Source organism: Dendrobates tinctorius, unplaced genomic scaffold (genome assembly GCF_039654945.1).
Source record: "Dendrobates tinctorius isolate UK_male_01 unplaced genomic scaffold, ASM3965494v1 ptg000126l, whole genome shotgun sequence".
Classification (NCBI taxonomy): Eukaryota; Metazoa; Chordata; class Amphibia; order Anura; family Dendrobatidae; genus Dendrobates; species Dendrobates tinctorius.
In genome coordinates, this window is record NW_027361794.1 from 24,248,442 (window position 1) to 24,267,612 (window position 19,171).

The 19,171-nt window shown below is 44.4% G+C and overlaps 1 protein-coding gene and 1 pseudogene across 1 annotated transcript in view; one reads left to right on the plus strand and one right to left on the minus strand.

The window, feature by feature from the left end:
• LOC141047139 (uncharacterized) overlaps positions 1-11,310 on the plus strand; it is a 27,397-nt pseudogene extending 16,087 nt beyond the window's left edge.
• Positions 1-19,171, minus strand: part of LOC141047104 (uncharacterized) — an 87,144-nt gene that overhangs the window by 55,621 nt on the left and 12,352 nt on the right. The gene's annotated exons all lie outside the window — the stretch shown is intronic.

A 19,171-nucleotide genomic window follows, 5' to 3' on the forward strand; every position in this document is an offset into this window, starting at 1 on the left:
TTCTCCTTGCTCCGCCCTTCTGCTCGCCACTGGCTTCCTCTGCCCCTCCTTCCGGGGGCGGCGTCTTCTTCCAGCGCCTCCATACCAAGCCAGTATACGAACCCCTTGAGGGTGGGCCATGCATCTGTCACATAGTAATTCAGGCAGGGACGGCCCAATACTCTTCGCGGTCTTTTCTTAGGACCTCCCATCTCTTCACGCCCTTCTCCGCGCCAGCGGCCATTTCTAATGTCCATTTTACAGTCTATTAAATTTGGTCTTCTGCACATTTTCAAAAGTTGTAAATCCAAGGCACACAGAACCCGATGGCATCGGGTCTCGTCATCCTGTTCGTGACACCAAAATTGGGTCGCCCTCGCACACCCAGGGCAGCGGGGTACTCGGTACCGGGTCAGTGTCAGGCGGGAATGTGTCACAGCAGCGGTGACCCGGTCCGTGGCCCTGGGCGCCCAATATCAATGGCGGTGATGTAGTTAATGGTAGAATAGTTCGTGACGCCACCCATGGTGTTTGGCAAGTAAGGTGTTGAGCCAACGCTGCATGCAGATCCGCTGGGACTGATGGTGTGGTGCAGCAGAGATGGTATAGCTCTCCACAGGTGGAGCTGTAGTCCCAGGGCAGTGTAGGTGCAATGGATGAGGAGAGGCGCAGAATGGTATAGATGTTGTTACTCAGGTGTAGCGGTGCTGGAATAACTGGAGGACACCAGAGTATGCAGTTCCAAAGCTTTACTCACTGTTTGTAGTTCACACAACTGCCTGCCTCCATACTGTGTTCTCCAGGTCAGGGCTCCAGCCAACCTCCAGGCAGGATAGGATTCTCCCTTCCACACTCCGCCAATATGTACCTTCACTGAACGACTCCTCCAATGCGCCTTTAGGTGCGAAGCACTCCAGTACTTAGTTACCCTGGAATGCCTCTCTCTAGGTGTTCCTAGTCTTTACTTGTATGACAGACAGCTGTAGCCTGCTTCGGGGACTCCTCACTGCATCCCAGCTCTCTATTCAGTTGCTGTTGTGTCCCAAGTCTATGATGGGAGCAAGGCGTTAGCGGCTCACTACTCCTCCTGTGTCTGTTGCCGGACATAAAGATCCAATCAACCTCGGGGACCGGGCCCCGGCCTTTGCGCTCTCTGGACTGGAAGGGTTCTCTGTCTTTCTTCAACCAGCTTCCCACTGTCCTTCTATTCTCCTTCGTTCCGATCTGTTCTATCTCTCTTATGGAAGGTTAGGTTATCAATCTTATCAGTCTCTTTCTCTGGTCTTTCTCGTGCCAGCAGCACAGATCACTGGGACCTGCTGCAGCACGTCCCTCAGATACCCATCTTCTCTCCTCTAACCAACTGTTCACTAACTCACTCCTCCCACTCTTTTGTATCATCTCACTCCACCCGCCTTCCAGTACATCTCGTGTTACGAAGCAGGGTTCCACAAGGGGTGCTCTGCTAACCCCCAGCCTGAAGCTGTTAGGTGGCCCCACTGAACTATCCTGTGTGTGGAATGCAGGTGTGGAGTGTGGTTGTGGAATGCAGGTGTGGAGTGTGGTCAGGAGCTCCCACCTTACCTGGATGATGGGGCACTACACCTTAGGAGAAGGTGCAGTACCTCTGTGGCGACTGAAGCCTCACGGGCGCCACATCTCCGGTTGTAAACAATACCAATTGTCTAAGTCTGTCTTCTTTTGTACTATGTGTCATTTCATGATCATCATTTAATCTGGGTGCAGTCGGTAATCTTTTTCCCATATGTGAAGGTAGCCATACTTTGAATATCTTATTTTTTTGTTCATCATTAAGATTGATTTTTTCTGTGTTTGATTCAAAAGTGTCCGCATTATAAAAGGCGTCCATCTTATCGTTGTAATTTGGAATGTCTTTTACAATTTTCATTAACTGATCATGTATTTTCAGATTAATGCGTGCTGCACTGTCATGTAATTTTTTCCGTTGTATGTCATCTGCCTGTAAATCCTCTACTGTGACATCTGGATCTTGTGTGTCTGGTACAAATGATGAGGCAGCAGCACTGTCCTCCTGTTTACCTGTTGATCTTGTGTTAGCAGAAACCTTTTTTATATCTTGTCGCAATTTGGACAATAACTCTGTCCGAGTATCAATCTGATCTTCCAATTGTTCAATATGTTCTGACAATATCAAACAATTTGAACAATCGAAGTAATCCCCGTCAGACTCTTGTGTGTCACCTGGTGTGTCAGTGTGATTAATTTCCTGTGTGACAGTATAAGTTTTATGTTTCAGTTTTCTTAAAGACTAAATTATTGTACACTCGGACCATGTGCATGACATTTTGAAGCTTTCTTTGTAACTTTTTACTGAGAAAAACCTCTTATCAATTTTAACATTTTCTGCTTCACATTGATTATACAAACTAGACCATAATTGTGCATCTGTATGGCTATGAACATACTTAAACTCTATGTTACTTTTCTTAGAATAATTATGTATAAAATCCATTTTCTCACCTATGGAGCGTCTTTTCCTCTCCTGGGTTGATCCTTTGTCTCCTGGGTTGATCCTGGATGGTCCTTTGTCTTTACTGAAATCCTTAGACCTCCGTCTGGATGGGACGCATGCAGCTCTTTATGGTTGGAGATCCTTACACGTAGTCTGTAGATTCAGTCTGATCTTTGTGACGTGAAATGGTGGAATTCCTGAGGAGGCTTTGTACAACAGGTGTGTTTTCGTGTACAAACAATGATGGAATGCCAGCCTAAATTAGCACAAAAGGTCAACCTGGCCTGAGCTCGCCAAAATGAAGAAAAATATCTCTTTCTTACTTTTCAAGTAAGAGCACGGTGAGGATAAAAAGGAAAAGCGATGTTGAATTGTGGATAAAATAAATCTTGTTTAATTGTTCATTCAACAAGTGATTACAAAAATGAGGAAAAGTGAGTACATGACGTAATAAATATTGAAGGAAAAAACAAGCATTCATAGTTCTTACATATGGCCTTGAGTTGAGCAGCTGTGGTCCGTGTGTTCGAGAGTCTCCAGCTTATGGGAGATCTCCTGAACAAGAGTTAGGCTGGATTTTATACTATTTTGACCCATAGACTTGCATTAGTGTCTGTCCTATAATCACATATGGTGATTTGCCGCTATATTCGTAGCCTCTTCCATATTAGAAGAACTTTAGTTATTTTAACACTTTGCATATAGTTATTATCTTAGCCTAAGAAACTTAAACCTATGGAGAACCATTCATCATAAATAGTCACATATTGACAGTTCTGACAAGTGACCTATAGGTTTGACAAGCAGGGAACAGATGTATCAGCCAAAATCCTCAGAATAGCTCATCCAGTGACCAGAGTTTCTGCTAGCTAGTTAGACTCTGCATATGTGAATTAATCTATATTTTTTATTATAGAAATACTAATATTTTACAACATAACGTTGATTGGTTTCTTTTTATTTGATATTTGGGAGGCAGAATGAACAAACAGTTGAACACCGCACACTACTGGTTCATCCAACAAGGTTTTCTATTAGACTGTGAACTGTCCTGGTTTTGGTAAATAAAGTTTTTTACATAGCTTGCCATTTTTATGCACAGTTTAAATAGAAATGTTCAAAAATATAAAACTCAAGGATATTTTATTAAAAAATAATTGTTTTTTTATCTTAGCAGATGACTATACCAGGAGATCAGAGGGACAGCTGACATCTTCAATTGTTAAATCTGATGATCTTGAGATCCTACAAGATACAACAGAAGTGATTGCTATTACTCCAGATATACCATCATCCATTCACAGCAAAGATCTGTCATCTGATCCTATGAAACAGGTCCCATCTTCTGATTCATTACCGACTACTAAGGAAAATCAAAGTCACAAAGTCACGAAAGAGGCATTAACCCCTTCATGACCCAGCCTATTTTGACCTTAATGACCTGGCCATTTTTTGCAATTCTGACCAGTGTCACTTTATGAGGTAATAACTCTGGAACGCTTCAACGCATCCTAGCGATTCTGAGATTGTTTTTTCGTGACATATTGGGCTTCATGTTAGTGGTAAATTTAGGTCTATAATTTTTGCATTTATTTGTGAAAAAATCAGAAATTTGGCGAAAATTTTGAAAATTTTGCAATTTTCAAATTTTGAATTTTTATTCTGTTAAACTAGAGAGTTATGTGACACAAAATAGTTACTAAATAACATTTCCCACATGTCTACTTTACATCAGCACAATTTTGGAAGCAAAATATTTTTTTGTTAGGAAGTTATAAGGGTTAAAAGTTGACCAGCGATTTCTCATTTTTACAACAAAATTTACAAAACCATTTTTTTTATGGACCACCTCACATTTGAAGTCACTTTGAGGGGTCTATATGGCAGAAAATACCCAAAAGTGACACCATTCTAAAAACTGCACCCCTCAAGCTACTCAAAACCACATTCAAGAAGATTATTAACCCTTCAGGTGTTTCACAACAGCTAAGGCAATGTGGAAGGAAAAAATGGACATTTTAATTTTTCCAACACAAATTTCCTTTCAGCATCAATTTTTTCATTTTCACATGGGCAACAGGATAAAATGGATCCTAAAATTTGTTGGGCAATTTCCCCTGAGTACACCGATACCTCATATGTGGTCATAAACCACTGTTTGGGCGTACGGCAGGGCTCAGATGGGAAGGAGCACCATTTGACTTTTTGAATGGAAAATATGCTGGAATATTTAGCGGTTGCCATGTCGCGTTTGGAGAGTCGCTGTGTGCCTAAACACTGGAGCTCCCCCACAAGTGACCCCATTTTGGAAACTAGACCCCCCAAGGAACTTATCTAGATGCATAGTGATCACTTTGAACCCCCAGGTGCTTCTCAAATTGATCTGTTAAAAAAAAAAAAAGTACTTTTTTTTCACAAAAATTATCTTTTAGCCTCAGTTTTTTCATTTTCACATGGGCAACAGGATAAAATGGATCCTAAAATTTGTTGGGCAATTTCTCCTGAGCACACCAATACCTCATATGTGGTCATAAACCACTGTTTGGGTGCAGGGCAGGGCCCGGAAGGTAAGGAGCGCCATTTGACTTTTTGAATGGAAAATTAGCTCCAATCGTTATCGGACACCATGTCGCGTTTGGAGAGCCCCTGTGTGCCTAAACATTGGAGCTCCCCCACAAGTGACACCATTTTGGTAACTAGACCCCTTAAGGAACTTATCTAGATGTGTAGTGAGCACTTTGAACCCCCAAGTGCCTCACAAAAGTTTATAACATAGAGCAGTGAAAATAAAAAATCATTTTTTTTTCCTCAAAAATGATTTTTTAGCACGCTATTTTTTATTTTCACAAGGGTAACAGGAGAAATTGGACCACAAAAGTTGTTGTTCAGATTGTCCTGAGTACGCTGGTACCCCATATGTGGGGGGGGCACTGTTTGGGTGCACGGCAGGGCGCAGAAGGGAATGAGCGCCATTTGACTTTTTGAAATGAAAATTGGCTCCAATCATTAGCGGACACCATGTCGTGTTTGGAGATCCCCTGTGTGCCTAAACTTTGGAGCTCCCCCACAAATGACCCCATTTTGGAAACTAGACCCCCTAAGGAACTTATCTAGATGCATAGTGAGCACTTTGAACCCCCAGGTGATTCACAGAAGTTTATAATGCAGAGCAGTGAAAATAAAAAATCTTTTTTTTTTCCCAAAAAAAATTTTTTAGTCTGCAATTTTTTATTTTCACAAGGGTACCAGGATAAATTGGACCCCAAAAGTTGTTTTCCAGTTTGTCCTGAGTACGCTGGTACCCCATATGTGGGGGGAGACCACTGTTTGGGCACACGTCGGGGCTCGGAAGGGAAGTAGTGACATTTTGAAATGCTGACTTTGATGGAATAGTCTGCGGGCATCATGTTACATTTGCTGAGCCCCTGTGTGCCTAAACAGTAGAAACCCCCCACAAGGGACCCCATTTTGGAAACAAGACCCCCCAAGGAACTTATCTAGATGTGTGGTGAGCACCTTGAACCCCAAGTGCTTCACAGAAGATTGTAACACAGAGCCGTGAAAATAAAAAATCATTTTTTTCCCTCAAAAAAAATGATTTTTAGCCTGCAATTTTTTTTTTTCACAAGGGTAACAGGAGAAATTGGACCCCAAAAGTTGTTGTCTAGTTTCTCCTGAGTACGCTGATACCCCATATGTGGGGGATGACCACTGTATGGGCACACGTCAGGGCTCGGAAGGGAAGTAGTGACGTTTTGGTATGCAGACTTTGATGGAATGGTCTGCGGGCATCATGTTACATTTGCAGAGCCCTTGATGTTCCTAAACTGTGGAAACCCCCACAAGTGACCCCATTTTGGAAACTAGACCCCATAAGGAACTTGCCTAGATGTGTGGTGAGCACCTTGAACCCCGAAGTGCTTCACAGAAGATTGTAACGCAGAGCCATGAAAATAAAAAATCTTTTTTTTTCCTCAAAAAATGAAATTTTAGCTCGCAATTTTTTATTTTCACAAGGGTCACAGGAGAAATTGGACCCCAAAAGTTGTTGTCCAGTTTGTCCTGAGTACGCTGGTACCCCATATGTGGGGGGAAACCACTGTTTGGGCACACGTTGGGTCTCAGCAGGGAAGTAGTGACATTTTGAAATGCTGACTTTGATGGAATGGTCTGCGGGCGTCATGTTACATTTGCTGAGCCCCTGTGTGCCTAAACAGTAGAAACCTCCCACAAGTGACCCCATTTTGGAAACTAGACCCCCCAGGGAACTTATCTAGATGTATGGTGAGCACCTTGAACCCCCAAGTGCTTCACAGAAGTTTATAACGCAGAGCCGTGAAAATAAAAAATCATTTTTTTCCCTCAAAAAAAATCATTTTTAGCCCGCAATTTTTTTTTTCACAAGGGTAACAGGATAAATTGGACCCCAATAGTTGTTGTCCAGTTTGTCCTGAGTACGCTGATACCCCATATGTGTGGGGGAACCATTGTTTGGGCACACGTCAGGGCTCGGAATGGAAGTAGTGACGTTTTGAAATGCAGACTTTGATGGAATAGTCTGCAGTCGTCATTACGTTTGCAGAGCCCCTGATGTGCCTAAACAGTGGAAACCCCCCACAAGTGACCCCATTTTGGAAACTAGACCTTCCAATGAACTTATGTAGATGTATGGTGAGCACTTTCAACCCCCAAGTGCTTCACAGAAGTTTATAATGCAGAGACATGAAAATGAAAAAAACATTTTTTTTCCACAAAAATAATTTTCTAGCCCCCAATTTTTTATTTTCCCAAGGGTAACAGGAGAAATTAGACCCCAAAAGTTGTTGTGCAATTTTTCCTGAGTACGCTGATACCCCATATGTGGGGGTAAACCACTGTTTGGGCACACGTCGGGGCTTGGAAGGGAGTAAGCACCATTTGACTTTTTGAACGCAAAATTGGCTGGAATCAAAGGTTGCACCATGTCGCGTTTGGAGACCCCCTGATGTGGCTAAACAGTGGAAACCCCTCAATTCTAACTCCAACCCTAACCCCAACACACCCCTAACCACAACCCTAACCCCAACACATCCCTAACCCTAATCCCAACCCTAACCCTAACCCCAACACACCCCTAAACCCAACACTAACCATAACACTAACCACAAGCCTAACCCTAATTCTAACCCTAACCCTCTTTCCAACCCTAACCCTCTTTCCAACCCTAACCCTAATTCCAACCCTAACCCTCTTTCCAACCCTAACCCTCTTTTCAACCCTAACCCTCTTTCCAACCCTAACCCTCTTTCCAACCCTAACCCTAACCCTCTTTCCAACCCTAACCCTCTTTCCAACCCTAACCCTAACCCTCTTTCTAACCCTAACCCTAACCCTCTTTCCAACCCTAACCCTAACCCTGATGGAAAAATAAAAATAAAAATATTTTCTTTATTTTATTAGTTCTTCCTACCTATGGGGGTGATAATCGGGGGGTTCATTTACTTTTTATTTCATTTTGATCACTCTGAGAGTGATCAAAATGAAATAATGGAATCTGCAGCCGGCAGATTCGGGCAGGCGCACTGCGCATGCGCCCGCCATTTTCTAAGATGGCGGCGCCCATGAACCGAACCCGCCGGACACCGGGAGCGACGGGGGGACTTTGAAGGTGCCGGGGGCGGTGAGAGTGGGTGAGGGGGGGATCAGAAGCTGGCGGGGAGCGAAGGGAATGGGAGGGGGGGCAGATGATGACAGCGGCGGCAGATCGCCGCTGTCATTCAGTGGCAGGGGGGGCGATCGCCGGTGGGGGGGTCAAATCGGTGTCTCCAGCCATGTCCGATGCTACTGCAGCATCGGCCATGGCTGGATTGTAATATTTCATCAATTTTCATTGATGAAATATTACTATCGCTCTGATTGGCTGTTTCACTTTTAACAGCCAATCAGAGCGATCGTAGCCACGTGGGGGAGAAGCCACGCCCCCTGTGGTGAATTACAAAGCCCCCTGTATCTGCGGGTCAGGTGACCTTTCATTGACCCCGGTCACCCGACCCGCAGGGGGGCTTTGAATTCATGACACAGGGTATGCGTCATAGGTCGGATTGGCACCGACTTTCATGACGCATACGCTGTGTCACAGGTCGGGAAGGGGTTAAAAAAACAAACTGCTCCTAAAGCAAAGAAGTCATTCTCATGTTCAGAATGTGGGAAGTATTTTACATGGAAATCACATTTTGTTTATCACCAAAGAACTCACACAGGGGAGAAGCCTTTTTCATGCTCAGAATGTGGGAAATGTTTAAAAAAAAAAATCAGATAGGGTTAGGTACCAGAGAACTCACACAGGAGAGAAGCCTTTTTCATGTTTAGAATGTGGGAAATGTTTTAACAATAAATCAGTTTGTGTTAAGCACCAGAGAACTCACACAGGGTAGAAACCTTTTTCATGTTTAGAATGTGGGAAATGTTTTCCACAGAAATCAAATTTTGTTACCCACCAGAGAATTCACACAGGGGAGAAACCTTTTTCATGTTCGGAATGTGGGAAATATTTTAACAATAAGTTTGTGTTAAGCACCAGAGAATCCACACAGGGAAGAAACCTTTTTCCTGCTCAGAATGTGGGAAATGTTTTAACAATAAATCAGATTGTGTTAAGCACCAGAGAACTCACACAGGGGAGAAGCCTTTTTCCTGTTAATGTGGGAAATATTTTAACCAGAAAGCGCTTCTTAATCTCCATCAGAGCTGTCACACACATTTTCATTTTCTTAATGTGGGAAATTTTTTACTTGGAAATCAACTGTTAATACACATCAGAGACGTCACATAGGGGAGAATCCTTTTATATGTTCATAATGTTGAAATAGTTTTAACCAAAATTGAATCTTCTTAAATGGGTTGTCTCTTGTCATTCCTCATGTTTGCTGACGAAAGGATAAAACTAAACCTTATTAATTGCAAATATAAATCTATATCCATAATTCACCCCCTGAAGGTTAGTCGGAAAGTGACTAATAGAAAAAAACATATACCCCACGTCTCAGTATATAGGGTGAGGTGACGTATACACACTCACTCTCCAAGCCTCTCATTTCTACTGGTTTCGTGGTTGTCACCAAAGACGACTCATCAAGAGACTATATAATATTGGCATATACTCAAGCGAGACTAAACAAAAAAAAACTAAAATCATGTATTGTTATCAGAAACAGTCAGAAAACTAGCCACATATTGGCAGATGCCAGACCTCAATCTATATACTTCGGAAGTTTATAAGCCAATCCAGTGTCAGGAATAGATAGTATGAATTTGAATTTACCAAGTGGCTGCAATGAAACAATTTAAAAATTTAAAGGAGTCTGAATGCTTTCCATACCCACTGTATCAGTAAAAATAACTCCTCTTTATTAGGTAAAGTATAAAAGAATTGCGCCATTTTCCGATACCCGTCACGTCTCCATTTTTCATGATCTCGGGTTGGGTGAGGGCTTATTTTTTGTGTGCCGAGCTGACGTTTTTAATGGAGACCATTTTGGTGCAGATACGATCTTTTGATCATCCTTTATTGCATTTTAATGCAATGTTGTGGTGACCAAAAAAAGTAATTCTGACGTTATGACATTTTTTCTCGTTACGCCATTTAGTGATCGGGTTAATTCTTTTTTATATTGATTTGGCGATTCTGAACGCGGCTATAACAAATATGTGTATGTTTGTTTTTTTATTGTTTTATTGTGAAGGGGGGTGATTAGAACTTTCATTTTTTTTATATTTTTAAAAACTTTTTTTCTACCCATGGCATTGTGAAGACTTCTAGTTGGTCATGAAAACAGACTTTTGTTTGTGTAAGTCGGTAATATTGACTTTTATTGTGTGCATATCCTTGATCACTAGTGATGTTTGCTGATATGCTAATTATGCCTTGTGTTACTGAGCCAGTTTGTTGAATTCTAAAGCTCCCATCACACTTAGTGATGCACCAGAGATCCCAACAATGATATGACCTTGTCAGGATCGCTGTTGTGTCGCTACATGATCGCTGGTGAACTGCCAAACAGGCAGATCTCACCAGCGATCAGGACCAGTGACGACGCGGGTAACAAGCACGTGCGTCGCTTAGTTACCCGCTGTCTACCTTGGATACCAGCATGCTGGCGCTGGGAGCTGGTATCCAAAGTAAACAGCAGGTTTCTAAGCGCCGCTTAGTTACCCGCTGTTTACCTTGGATACTAGCTCAAGCTCACTGATCGATGGTCTCCCGCTGCCACACACAGCGATGCATGCTGGCCAGCAGGAGACCAACGATCGAAAAAATGTCCAGGGCATTCGAGCATGATCAGCGATACCCGGAGGGGGGGGCGGTCGCTGATACATGTCACACAGCGAGATTGCTGGTGAGATTGCTGTTGCGTCACAAAACTTGTGACTCAACAGCGATCTCGCTAGCGGTCTCACTGTGTGTGATGGGGGCTTACAGTAGAAAGGGATAAACTATGCAAATAGTTTAAATAATCAATATTGCTATAATGCTATAATAATCTCATCTCCATTCTTACCCTTTATGTAAATACTGAATGAGAGACACTTGTTAAGTCTAAAAATAGGTTAAATGCCTCTGTATAAAGAGACTGAGAGAGAAACAGCCAGAGAGATTCTGCCAAGACATCTATACATCCAAAGTAAAAGAGACAGGACAGCAGCCACAACATCATCACAAGGGACACAGATCTATCATTCTATAGGAAACAACCTAGGGGTTTTCAGCCTCGGTTGGAAGAATACAGATGTGCTCCATTGGCCATCACTGAACCATGGATACGTTTGGAGAAGTCAGGTTGTGATTACCTCTTCTCTGTGTTCATGCCACAGGTGGAGTAGTCGACCCTGGAAGATGAAGCCAGGCTGTGATCCTCAGATCAACTGGCCTCGTATGGACTGTCATCTTCCAACACTTGTCATTACCTCCTCTCTGTATGTGTTCCACAGCTGGGGTAGTGACCCTGGAAGGTCTGATGTCACAGCAGCTATTATCCCGGCGGGTCAGTAGAAGGGTGAGTCTGTAATGTGTGCCATCTTGGGTACTGTGCTGGGACTGTTCTATGTGTTATCTGCCTGTTTTGTAGGTCAATAAAGCATTGATCACACTGTTTAACCCTCACCCTGTGTTGTCTGAGTAGCGTTTTGAACATGTTAAAAGGAGAGGGGCAGTTTGGCAGGACGATCCCTGGTCCATGTGGTTTTGTCTAGCGGGCAGTGCTTATAGCATTCCGGCAGTGACAAGCATAGAGGTCTGCTAGAGACCTCTGGTTGTCATGCCAACCCATCGGTGACCCAAGATTATGTGACGGAGTCACCGATGGGCGGGATTTCCGTCAATCTTGCTGGAAGTGCGCATTAAATGCCGCTGTCAGAGGCTGTTAGGGGCAAATGGCAGCTGTTCAAAAGAGCTGACATGTGCCGGAAAATATGTGGGCTCACCGCCGGAGCCCACATCAAAGGGAGGAAGTACATTTATGCTTGATGTCGTAAAGGGGATTGTTTTTACAGAGACAGAATTAGTAATCAATCATGTATATGTACAAAAACTTACAAAACTACACAGCTTCTGATGTTAAATAGTATAGAGTTAAGACAAGTCCTGCGATAGCACTGCTCCTACTCCAACCTCAGAGGCATCAATCTCTACAACAAAGGGGCAGTCTAGATCAGGCTGAATCAATAGCGGGTTAGAAGCAAAACATTCTTTTAAAACAGAAAATGCCTGAAGTGCCTCAGGCTTCCAATTAACCACATCCGCCCCTTTCCGGGTCAAATCCGTGAGTTGTTTAGTGATCTCCGAAAAACCTTTAATAAATTTGTGATAATAGTTGGTGAACCCTAAGAATCGCTGCAGCACTTTAAGAGACGTGGGTTGTACCCATTCCTTAATGAGTTGGATCTTGTCAGGATCCATGCGAACCCTTTAGCTGAGACAATATACCCCAGAAACTGTACCTCCTCAGCCATAAAAACGCATTACTCTAGTTTGGCGAATAGAGAATGTTCTTTAAGTCTCTGGAGAACAGAATAGACATGTTGGACGTGCATCATAAGGTCAGCAGAGTAGATCAGGATGTCATCCAAACAAATGACTACATATACTCCACAGATGTCTCTGAAGATATCGTTCACAAAATTCTGAAACACAGCAGGTGCGTTACTGAGCCCGAACGGCATTACGAGGTACTCAAAGTGGCCAAGGGGTGTGTTAAATGCGATCTTCCACTCATCTCCCTTTCTTATACGGACAAGATTATATGCTCTACAGAGATCAATCTTCATAAACCAACGGGCTCCCAACAGCTGATTAAAAAGATCAGGGATGAGTGGAAGCGGATGCTGTTTTTTTACAGTGATTGCGTTTAACTCACGGTAATCAATGCAAGGTCTGAGACCACCATCTTTCTTTTCCACAAAAAAGAACCCAGCTCCAACAGGTGAGGTGGACGGTCTAATAAACCCCTTATGTAAACTGTCTGCTATGTAGTCTTTCATGGCCTGACGCTCTGGACCAGAGAGATTAAATATTCTCCCCTTTGGGAGCCGAGAATCTGGTATCAAGTTTATGGGGCAATCATACTCTCTGTGAGGGGGTAATTTCTCTGATTCCACTATGGAAAAAACATCCCCATAATCTCTAAATACATATGGTATAAAGAGAGGTTTGATTTCAACTTGGTTCACCGATAGCGATATACAGTTGTCCTGACACTGTGGGCTCCAGCGCACAATATCACCCAGGTGCCAGTCTATGACCGGATTATGTGTACGCAACCATGGCATACCCAAAATAACTGCGGTGATAAATTATCAATCACAAAAAATGACACATGTTCAGTATGTAGTGTCCCCACTGACATTGCAATTTCTGCAGCAACAAACTATACTCCACCCTGGACAATAGATGTGCCATTAATCGCAGTGGTTTTAATAGGGGCATTAAGCCTCAGCAGTGGTACACCAAGCTTCTTTGCCACCATGAAATCCACAAAGTTTCCCTCAGAACCACTATCCACATAAGCCTCCAAACACAGAGACTTTTTAAGGTATGACAGAGAGATGGGTAAAAAAAACTTTAGCAGCATCTGCCAGCAGTACCTGGGCCCCTGGGCAGGCATGACCAGAGCTGCCCAGGGGCTGACGTCCCGGGAGTGAAGACTTCTGACATCCAGCGTCTTCCCTGAAGTCTCCAGACTGCAGCATGCTTGTGTAGGAGAATGGGAGTGTTCCTCCAGGCTGTGGAATGAAGCAGGTAACAGGTGCTTTTAGCCAAAGAATCAGCTCAGCCAGCGAGGCAGGAGAGGGAAAAAAAAAGTTCAGGGATAATGCTTTTATATATACGCTGGATATATAAAAACGATTTTGGGCCAGATATAATGTGACAACCGTCTGGTGCGAGTCTGGACTGCAACTGAGACAGCACCCCGAGCAACCCAGAGACCCTTTACCCCTATACAGGGATCTGGAATTACAGCAGAGCCCAGGAGGTAGCTGTCTGTATAAGAGCAGCAGACCAGAGCAGGACGGTCACCAGAAAGGGATAAATTAATGGAACCGAAGGAGTAGTCAGGAGTCCAGGTCTAAACCAGGCGGGCGGCAGAGGTATAAAATCTGCAGACAGTAGCAGAGTCAAAATCCAGGCCGAGGTCAGAGTTTTAAACCAGGAGGGCAACAGAGGTACAAAATCAGCAGGCAGTATCAGAGTCAAAATCCAGGCTAAGGTCAGAGTCAGCAATAGCAAATAACACACTAGTACACTGGGGAAACCAAGACTATATCTGGCGGCCTGCAAGACAGGCCCCAAGGTATTTGAAAGATCAGGCTATCCCTTACAGGCTCACAGTCTGATGACGTCATTTGGATCGCCCCCAGGACCAGGCCAGATGGTGATGCACCAATCCTTTCATGACTGACAGGAGCAGAGCCTCCGCCCACCAGATGCCTGCGTAGGAGCCCCTTCTCTGTCACCACCACCCACGGGCGAACCACGGTGCCTCCTAGTGGCCGAGACCAGAACAGCAGTCCTCGAGTCTGACGGCAACGTGACAGTCCGGTGCCTCCCAGTGGCTGAAGCAGGAACAGCAGTCCCTGTGTCTGATGCCGACATGACAGTCCAGCGCCTCCCAGTGGCCGAGACTGGAACAGCAGTCCTCGAGTCTGACGGCAATGTGACAGTCCGGTGCCTCCCAGTGGCCGAGGCAGGAACAGCAGTCCCTATGTCTGACGGCGATGTGACACAGCCATTGGATTCCTCCAATTCTCTTTCGGAATCCCTTAAAATCTGCCTTTCTGAAATCTAACCTTGACATCTGAGTCTTCACAGGTCTTCCTCCTCTAGTTATCCAAAATTCTAAAATAGCATGGTCGCTACCTCCTAGGGTTCCAGCCACTTTTACCTCCTCAACCATTTCCTCCCTGTTTATAAGGATTAGATCCAAGGTAGCAGTTCCCCTTGTTTTCTCCCCTACCTTTTGGAAGATAAAGTTGTCAGCAAGAGAGGATAAGAATTTCCTTGACCTGTTAGTTTTGCCTGAGAGAGATTCCCAACAAATGTCAGGATAGTTGAAATCTCCCATGACAACTATGTCATATTTTTTGGAGAACTTGGCCATTTGATGCATAAAGAGTTCATCCATATCTTCAGCTTGCGCAGGCGGCCTGTAGTAAATGCCTACAATGGTGTCCTTTCCATTGTTCTGTCCTTGTATTCTTACCCAAACAGTTTCCACAGAACTCCCAGTCTCTGAAGCTTCAATCTCTGTGCAGATATACGCGTTTCTAACATACCATGTGACACCTCCTCATTTATCAAGTCTGTTTCTTGCAAATAAGTTATATCCTTCTAGCCATGTATTCCATTCCATATTCCATATGTCTTGGAGATTGCAGTCATACAGCTGAAGAGTTGTGGACAGTTCTCCAGGCTCAGTTTGATCAATGGCTGTCTCCACTGAACCTGCATGCAGGGAAGGCCAAGCCCGATAACGGTGCAAACCTGGTGGCAGCCCTACGGCAAGGCAAGCCCACACACGTGCCTTTCATGGCTCATGTCCTCATCCGGGTGGTAAAGTGTTCTCTCAGCCACTATTTTGGCCTGGATGAGCTGCTCCAGAAAGCACGTAAGCTGTGTGCTCATTTCTGCCATTCGTATCCCTCTCCTCATCGACTTGCATTGATAAACGGTGGAATTCCACTCTGCACATGTTGCAGTGACTGTGGCAGCAGCAACAAGCCCTGATGCAGTATGTCATGTCGTATAGCCTGGGCCAGCGCAGTACGGACATGGCGCATGTCACATTTACAGGGTGCACACAGATTAAGGACCTCTGCACCCTTCTGCACTGTTTTGAAATATCTACTGAGATGGTTACCACTGATGCTGCCATCATCAGCATCACTAGTCCGGTCATCTATATGCTGGAGAAGACTTTGAATAGCCTGCGGGAAGAGATGGTGGTCCTAGATGAAGAGGAGAAAAGGAGGAAGCAGAGGATGTAGAAGGGATAATATTGTCTCTAAGTTCAAGACTGTTGCCACACAGGTGGGTGCCAAGGGAGGGTGGATTACTGTGATCGAGGGGGGTTGGTGATAACAGACAAGCTGTTATCTAAAGTGCAAGATCTGAGGAACAAATGGAGGAGGAAGAGGTGATGGGCGAGCAACTGTCAGATGAAGAGGATAATCCTCCCCTCTCTGTTGTTCGTGGTTGGCGGGATGGGATGGAGGAAACGAGCCTCATTGTTACCCAGCCACCAACACAGCATGGGCTTGGACCTCATGGTAGAGCCCTACATATGAGTGCCTTCTTGCAGTACTATCTGCAACATGATCCCCGTATAGTTATGATTAGGAATAATGCTGACTACTGGGTTGCCACTTTATTAGATCCACGTTATAAAACCAAATTTTGCCAGATGATTCCCGCCCTAGAAAGGGAACAGTGAATGCTTTTAAAAACACACTTTTACACAACCTTAAGAGAGCTTTTCCCCAAGACACCAGTGAAGCACACCGTTCACATCGCAGCTGTTGACTTCCAACCTCTGGACAGTCAATTCTTCAACGCCAAAACATTAGCAGCAGCAGCAGTGGTGAAGTAGAAAAAGCAATTTCTGTGAGTCCTTTGACACTTTTTTAGGCCAACGCATGACGTGGGTTACTTGCTTACGTTATTTGGCCAAAATATTTACTAATACCTCTCATATTTTTTATATGTGTTGTTTGCACTTTATTTTTCAGGGTGCAGTTGGGCCCATTCAGTCTTGTAAACTGTGGTGTCTGTTCACATGGGATGCATTTGGATGGCACTAGGCAGCCCGCCTGATCTAATAGTATGGGCGTAACTAATAGGCTGTTGGCCTGGATGATGTGTATTACCATTGTGTGAACAGCAGAGCATACAAGTCTTCATTGTGCATTAATATACCAAGCAACCGCCCCTCCACACATTGGTAGGTTGTGAGCGGTTGTCTCATCGGTATTCTTGTACCTGTGTTGCCCCCATCCTAACTATATGGGCCCACTCACCCTGACAGTGCATTTGCTTGGAGGCCTGGGCAGGTAAGCATCTCTGCCTCTTTGCTGTGTTTTTGAACATTTGACATTTGCCTGAATTTTTATATCTACTAGTGTTGAGCGATACCGTTCGTTACCCAAAAATATCGTATCGGATGGTATCGCCCGATACGAAAAAAATATCGGGTATCGCCGATTCCGATACCGGAAGTCCCATTCAAGTCAATGGGACTTCCGGTATCGGAATTAAAAAAAGCCCTTTATTTCCTTGTTGGCTAATTCTACATAATTGAAAACAAATAAGAATCATGTAGAATGTATTGTGGGAGGTGGAGGAGACATTAAAAGCATAGTGGTTTATTCAAATCACATGGCATAGCATTAATTCCAATTTTTTTTTTCAAGACGTTCGGAGTTAAAAAGATATTGACTATGTTAACTTTTTTATATTTTGTCAGATATGTATGTTTCACAACTTCCATGCTCTTCACCTTCTTTTGTACTTCTCCCACACTTTCTCCTTCATGATCCGCAGCAGTAGCATTTTTTTTATCAACTTTTTCTTCACCTTATTCATCTTCTTCTTCTTCACCTTCTTCCCATTAATTTTTTTTTCCATTCTTCATATTCTTCTTATTCAGCTATTATTAATTTTCATATGCTATTTCTTCATCTTCTTCCTATTCTTCTTTTTCTTCATTTTCTTATGGTGACAGGCATTCCTGTAGTACTTATCTATAAAAGTTATAAGATTACACCTTACGTTCTGCCTGTCACAAAAGATTTACAACAGGATTTGTCCGCGTTCAGTTTGGCCTGCAGCAGCAGGCATTTTCCAGGGGCACCACGAGGAGGAACGGACTCACCCCCATTTACTGCTTAGTCTTCTTCTGCTTATAATTTTGATATCTTCTATGCTGATTTTTAGTCTTATGCTTAATGTTCTTCTGCTTTCTGTTCTTCTGCTTTTGCTTCTTCTGCTTCTTGTTCTTCTGTCTTTTGTTCTGTATCTTGGTGGTTGTCTTCATGTTCTTTGTCCTCTTGGTCATATTATTTAGGGTCATATTTCAGGTCTTCTTTGGTGTGGTCTTCAGGGTCGTCGTCATCAGGGTCGTCGTCATGGAGATCAATAAGGATTACCAAAGACAATTTCAAAAAGCTTGATCTTGGAAATGTAGCAGAAGGTACAAGAAGGCTGAGAAACTGGCGAGAACCAGCTGACAGTACTGGAACCCGTAGTGGCAGCAGAAGGAACAAGAGCCAATGGCACTACCGAGGACCAACTGACGGTGCTGGACCATGGTTACTAAGCAGAAGGTACCTGTGCTAAAAAGCACTACCAAGGACCAGCTGACGGTGCTGGACCTCGGATACCGAGATGGAGGCACCTAGGCCAAAGGCTGTGGCGAGAACCAGCAGACAGTGCTGGCACCCGGATGGGTAGCAGAAGGAACAAGAGCCAATGGCACTACCGAGGACCAACTGACGGTGCTGGACCACGGTTACTAAGCAGAAGGTACCTGTGCTAAAAAGCACTACCAAGGACCAGCTGACGGTGCTGGACCTCGGATACCGAGATGGAGGCACCTAGGCCAAAGGCTGTGGCGAGAACCAGCAGACAGTGCTGGCACCCGGATGGGTAGCAGAAGGAACAAGAGCCAATGGCACTACCGAGGACCAAGTGACGGTGCTGGACCACGGTTACTAAGCAGAAAGTACCTGTGCTAAAAAGCACTACCAAGGACCAGCAGACGGTGCTGGACCTCAGATACCGAGATGGAGGCACCTAGGCCAAAGGCTCTGGCGAGAACCAGCAGACAGTGCTGGAACCCGGGTGGGTAGCAGAAGGTACCCATTCAAAGCAAAGTAGCCAGGCCGCAAGCCGGCCGCAGTTACCGAAACCCACAGTCCTACAGGGGGTCCATGTCCCATTGGCACTACGGATCCAGCCTTCAGTGCCAGTTCCCGCAGCCCACATAGGAGTCACCTAAACTGCAGGCACCGTAGAGTCGGCTAACCCGGCCGCAAGACGACAGGACAACGGATTGGTGGCATAGTGACCTTGACACTGCCCGGAAACAGCAGGCGTGCTGAAAACAGGCTGGGCAACAGGGAGTACCCGTGCCAAAGACACTGCTGAGAACCAGCTGACGGTGCTGGAAC